The 6988-nt window shown below is 44.1% G+C and overlaps 1 pseudogene; it reads left to right on the forward strand.

The window, feature by feature from the left end:
- Positions 1-3126: 3126 nt before the first annotated feature.
- On the forward strand, positions 3127-6637 carry LOC125547351 (annotated as a pseudogene).
- Positions 6638-6988: the final 351 nt, after the last annotated feature.

The following is a 6988-nucleotide window of genomic DNA, read 5'->3' on the forward strand; positions in this document are numbered from 1 at the left end:
TGGGCGTGGAGGACAGGGGACCTCGCCGGATAGAACACCCCAGAGACGAATGCCACGCATGTGAATGCGCATAAAGGCAACGAACTCAGCATAGTTAGCCCCATCGAATATCACCTGACAGCGCGGGATGGCGACATAGCCAGATGATGCAGAAGACATGGTGCTCCTTTTCTGTCCTTTTTTCTGTGGAATTAGCAAAGGTCACCCAAGAGTCAACTGGCCAGGACAAGACCGGTCAGAACTACCAGCAGATCAATCAGACGAAAAGCCAGCCAAAGGAGAATAACCACGATCTAAAGCAGTAGACACACGGACGTGAAACGACAATAGCGAGCGCGGACAACCGCGTAAGACAACAACGGTGTGGACGGGGCCGGCGGCCGGCAGCAGCGGCGCAGACGGGACCGGTAGCCGGTGGTGCCGCAGAAGGTAGCAGCGGCACGGACGAGGCCGGCGGCCGGCAGCAGCGGCGCGGACGGGACCGGCGGCCAGTGGTGCCGCAGAAGGTAGCAGCGGCACGGACGAGACTGGCGGCCGGCAGCAACGTCTGGAACTTGGAGGAAGACCAGCGGCCAGCGGCTGGATCGATTGGGACCAAGTCCAATAGGATCCAACACAGTAGCTACCTAGCTTGGACGGGAAGCTCCTGTAGGTGGAGATGGACGCAGGCAAAAGAAAAGCACGGGCCGGCAGGAAAGAGAACAACTGCGGCCGTGGAGGAGATTGGATCGGGAGCAGCACGAGTTGCGCGTGCGCAAAAAAAATACCTAGAACTCTAATACCATGTTGAGAATAGCAACTTGTATTATTAGGAGGCCAAAGCCAACATGTATACACATACATGAGGATGTCAAAAGGCTACAAGAAAATGTCAAGAGACTAGAATGTGAAAGGCCAAAGGACATCAATAATATAACTCTAACAGTAATGATGTCACTGCATGTTCGTAAGATTTCCTCTTCAGTTTCAAAGATGATTAGCAAAACATATGGGTGTCGTTTGGACAGCAACATTTAGATTCTACTATCTCTTATCAGCCAGTGGATGATTTGGGGTGTACTAAGACATTGACCGATTTTAGTGAACAAACCAGAAACTATATGCATGTTAGTTTGGTAGCATCTCGTGGCTGGGGCGAGTATGAAAGACCAGGTTGCACATGTATACCAAAAGACATCACTTGTTATCATATATCTATACAAAACGACATCACTTGTTCTTATCGCAGATTTGCCGGTTGCGACATCAATGGGTCTGGCTCTGGCTTCATGGAGATTATTGGCCTTGATCTAGTTCAAGACGTGTGTGCGAGCGGAACAGGAAGAGCGAGGTGAAGCCGTGAAGGGAGCACATCTTGGCGTCAAATTGCCGCCAAATGCATGCGATGACACTAACACCACGCCAAGCACCAAAACCATCTAACACAAGTTGGGCTTCAGTTTTGGCCCATTAGCACATTGACGTCAAATTTGTCATTTTTGTGTCTTGACCATTGTTTTGAATTTTTGTGACAACACACATTTATGTTGTATTGATACACTAATTTTTTTCCAAATTTTTTGAACATTTTTGAATGTGCAATGGGGTTCGGTGCACCGGTAGCACCAATTGCCTTGGTGCACCAGATACGTTCCCTGACACAATGTGCACGACAGAAACAAGAATCGAACAGAGTGCGGACGGACGTGTCTTTGCCTCGCCTGCGCGCTAAGTTGGCCGACCCAATAGTGTTTGTTCAACAGTTTCGTTTGGTTTTTATTTATATTTATTTTTCTTGTTTATTTTTTAATATTTTGCAAATTCTAAATCCATATAATTCCAAAAATTATTTAGTAAATTAACTTAATTTAAAAATAAAATTAGTGCGAATATGAGAAATATTAATGCAGTGCAAAAAGTTTGTCAGCGTAATTTAAAATAAAATGTTGATAGCATTAAAAAATATTTCTGATGTTTAAAAAGTGTTTACGCGTTTCAAAAATGTACATGGATTTTTTAAGAAAAAATTCACGATGTAAAAAACGTTCGTGCATTTTAAAAAAAAGTTTAGTAACATGCAAGAAAATGGACGCTAATTTTCAAAAAATGTTCACAAGTTTCAAAAATATGTACGTTACATGTTTAAAAAATGTTTACACAATGTGAAGTTTAAAATGTTGTGGATGATTCAAACCAAAATAACTTGTTTTTAGAAAAACGGTAAAAAATGTATCTATAACAATAGTTAATCATCTATTCAAAAATATCGTTAGTATGAAAACAATAGACATCAAAATATATATTTGAAAAAATGTTAATAATATATTTAAAAAATGTTTAGTATGAAACCAATAGACATCAAGATATAGTTTTGAAACTATGATGTTTTTTATAGCAAATTCAGAAACTATATGACCTAATGCATAAAAATCAAAACTATGCACCCGTTGGCCTCGTGTTGGCCGAAGATGAGCTTTTCGGCCAACTCTTGGCCGAAGAAGGGTCTTCGGTCTAGTTTTGGCCGAAGAGAGGTGGTTCAGGGCCGAAGAGCTCATTTCGGCTTCGTTTAGGCCGAAGAGCACTCGTCTGTGCAAGGCCTAGGCATGACACAAGGACATCAAAGAATTTCCCATGCCGTACCGGGCATGATTTCATGTGCCGCCTTGCTGATCTACAATTCCCGGTGATGAAACCCTAACAGAGCAATAAATCTATCTCTATTTTATTGGCGGTTAATAGTGATGTAGTAACTAATCTGATAATTGTAGGACTATGGCAAGGATGAGGGTTCTTCGGGTGGTCACGCATTCACCAACAGACGTACAAAGGCACTTAAATGGACCAGTGACGTTGAACTTGTTGGGCGTAAGAATGAATTGACCAAACTTGAGGAAAGTCTAACACATCCTGGTGTGATCTCCGTGTGGGGGAGTGCAAGTGTTGTGAAATCAGCTCTTGTCAGAAACATTTACTATAACCGAATGGCTAGAGTTCGAGAATTTGAGATGGTCCGTAGCAATGAAAAAAAAAGAATTTTCTGAAATGAGTTTTACTGTCTACAGCTGGGTGGATGTGCCCCAACCTTTTAATGTGAATGACTTTTGTCGGCGTTTACTTCTGGACTTCCATTCAGATGATTTCCAAGCCATGGAAACTGCAGCAGTTGGTATGATGGAAGGACAGGACCCAATTCAGGAATGTTGTAGGTTTGTGCGTGAATACAAATGTTTCGTTGTCATTGATGGTTTGCGGTCCAAGGATGACTGGGAATTGATAAGAGATGCACTATTTTCCAAGCCTACTACAGGTTGTATCGTTGTCATTACAACTGAAGGAAGTGTTGCTAGACATTGTGTAGAAAATAAAGATGACCGAGTGCTCAACGTCAAGGGCCTGGAAGCTGACACTGCCTGTCATCTATTCACAAAGATAAAACACTAGGTGCTGTCAAAGCCATTTTTATTGATTAACTGGCCATGCAATGCATGCATATGCTCGATCTATCCAGTTCAGGCAAGCTAGCTGGCTAGCAGAAATTTCTCTGTGTATATCTCATAATTAATTAATTCCTGAATATATAAGTGCAGATCGCTTGTGGTGGTGGCAGTGGCACACAGCAATTTGACGATGAGATGATGAAGCGTACCGTTGCCAAGTGTGGCGGGCTTCCCAAAGTAATAACTGCTATAGGTGAATGCACCAACAGTGATTTGTTGGAGGGTTTCAGTGACGAGTTCATGCGCATTTTGGAGACCAGCCAAGAATTCAATACCTTAAAGGGTCTATTTTCTTGGATGCAGTCCTACTTCGATGATTGCTCAGATTCAGTCAAGCCATGCATCTTCTATCTGGCGGTCTTCCCTGCAGATTACAATGTTAGGAAGAGGCGTTTGCTCAGACGGTGGATTGCAGAAGGTTACTCCAGGGACACATCTGCAGGTATTACCGCAGAGGAGAATGGGGAAAGGCTATTCTCAGAGCTCATGGAGTTGAGTGTAATTCAGCAGCAGTCACCGATTATAAGCACCAAGCTCATCAGCACATGCCAAGTCAATGGTTTCTTCCGCGAATACATCATCTCACGGCCAATGGAGGATAACCTTGTGTTTGCACTTGAAGGGCATTGCAGCCTCAACTCGCATCGCACTGGACAACACCTCACCATAGGCAACACCTGGGACAGAGATGAGGCTGTGTTCAAGAACATGGACTTGTCACGGCTACGGTCTTTCACAGTGTTTGGGGAGTGGAAGTCATTCCTTATCTCTTCTTCCAGCAGCAATATGAGACTGCTTCGGGTGCTTGATCTCGAGGACACCACGAATCTAACAGATGATCACCTACACAAGATCGGAAAGCTACCACCTCGCCTTAAGTTCCTCTCGCTACGAGGATGCATCCACAACACATACCTGCCCGATTCAGTGGGTAAGCTCAGGCAGCTGCAGACACTGGACGTCACGGGCACATCCATTGTCACAATGGCAGAAAACATCATCAACCTAAACAAGCTGTAGTATATCCGTGCCGGCATCACCGACGATTCAACAGCATCAACAGTACCGCCTGTTTCCTCTTGGTTGCCTAATGTGTGCAGACATCGTTGCCTAGTTGGTGTTGAGGTGCCTGGAGAGATCGGGAAACTGACAGCATTGCACACGCTTGGTGTCATTAACGTCGCCGCTTCAGGGGCAAAGGTCTTCTTGCCAGAGCTCAAGAAGCTAACCCAATTGCGCAAGCTCAGAGTGTCCGGCATCAACAAACATAACAGCAAGCAGTTCTTCTATGCAATCTCAGAGCATGGTCATTTTGAATCCCTGTCTATGCGCCTCAACAAGGACAACAATCAAGGTTGTTGCTTGGATGGCATTCCCCTGCCTTTGAAGAACCTGCGGAGCCTTAAAGGCTTAAACTGTACGGGCTTAATGATAAATTGCCAGAATGGGGAAGTGACCGGCTTAGCAAGCTCGCAAAATGTGATTTAGAGATGGCCACTTTATTGCCTGGTGACATAAAGTTCCTTGGCAAGCTACCACAACTATGTATTCTTCGCATCAAGCAGCTTCAAGATCCTGAGCTACATTTCCAAGTCCTTGTGAATGGAGAAGAGGACGACTGCTACCAAAAGGTCAAGGTCCTGGAGATTGCTTGCAGCTCCAGCTCCAGCATCTTTCATGTGACTTTTGGATGCAAAGCAATGAAAAAACTTGAACTGTTCAAGGTCGACTGCCCAAGTGTGTCTTCCATTAAACTGCACGGGCTTAATGACAAATTGCCAGAATGGGGAAGTGACCAGCTTAGCAAGCTCGTAAAATTGGATTTAAAGATGACCACTTTAATGGAAGATGACATAAAGTTCCTTGGCGAGCTTGCACTCCACTTGCACTCCAATTGCGCAAGCTCGGAGTGTCCGGCATCAACAAGCATAACAGCAAGCAGTTCTTCTCTGCAATCTCAGATCATGACCATTTTGAATCCCTGTCTGTGCGCCTCAACAAGGACAACAACCAAGGTTGTTGCTTGGATGGCATTCCCCTGCCTTTGAAGAACCTGCGGAGCCTTAAACTGCACGGGCTTAATGATAAATTGCCAGAATGGGGAAGTGACCAACTTAGCAAGCTCGTAAAATTGGATTTAGAGATGGCCACTTTAATGGAAGGTGACATAGAGTTCCTTGGCAAGCTACCACAACTATGTATTCTTCGCATCAAGCAGCTTCAAGATCCTCAGCTCCATTTCCATGTCCATGTGAATGGAGAAGAAAACGACTGTTATGAAAATGTCAAAGTCCTGGAGATTGCTTGCAGCTCCAGCTCCAGCAGCTTTCAAGTGACTTTTGGATGCAAAGCAATGAAAAAACTTGAGAAGTTCAAGGTCGACTGCCCCAGTGTGTCTTCATTTCAGTTTTCTGGCTTGGAGCATCTTTCTGGACTCAGGGAATTCTTGCGTAACTAAGGTTTCAGTGCCCAAACACTCAGCAAAGAATGGTGGTTGCCAACTTGCCAAACACTCGAGCAACAGAAATCACAAACCTTGTTGTGCAGCTCCACGATCATCCCGAGGGGGGTCGACGCTGTGTAATGTTTATGTACAAATAGGGTTGGTTATTCTTATGCTTAGTTGGATTTCCGCTCAACTTCATCGTGGGCTGTGGCTGATGTGCTGTTGTGGATACATTGATACCGTGTTAAATTTATTGTCTCCTCGGTAGATAGAAAGGAGCCAGTTTGCTCAGTGTCTCAAGTATTGACATAAATCAAATAGGTAATTTGTCAACATATCTGAGTTTAGAATGTCAATAGGGGCCTGGTTGAGTAGAAGTACTGCAGTTGTTGTTGGTGATCTCACCTCAAATGTTTGGTTGGTTTTGTGCATATTACAATTAAGTTGGAGCCAGCAAATCGATCGTGCATCTGTCCAATGGAAAAATAAAGGGACTTGGTGAAATAATATAACATGGAACATATATGGAAAAATACAGGAGGCGCTCAAATAGGCTAATGAGTCAAAGCTTGTATCTCCAATTACGTATCCATTGTCTTCAGTGCTCATCAGACTCCTTAGTTGGCCGGGCTAACATTCTCCTTCAAAACATCCTCAGGTGAATCCACGGCATTGCTGGTCGGCCTACCTGTTCTTCTGCGGTCCCATGTTCACCCGTCCTAATTCAGCAAACAAACATGAAAATCAGATAGATAAACTGACACAGACAATACAGATTCACATTTACTGAAGCTCAAAATTTGTTCTTATGGTTTAGGCCAGTACACTGTCAGCCAGACTATCTAGGGTGTGTGCCTCTGGGCTCTGGCACATGAAACTGATTTCTCAGCAGTAAATTTGGAATTTACATGACCGCAATTATCTTCAGATAAAGCATCCAGGCACAAATGGCACTCTGAAACCCAGCCATCGCGGCTAATCAAGAGAAATTTTGTTTCGGATTTGGTATGAAATAGTACGCCGGAATAATACGGATGACAGCCGACTAAGCTTGAAGTAAAAGATT

Source organism: Triticum urartu, chromosome 3, assembly GCF_003073215.2.
Source record: "Triticum urartu cultivar G1812 chromosome 3, Tu2.1, whole genome shotgun sequence".
NCBI lineage: Eukaryota > Viridiplantae > Streptophyta > Magnoliopsida > Poales > Poaceae > Triticum > Triticum urartu.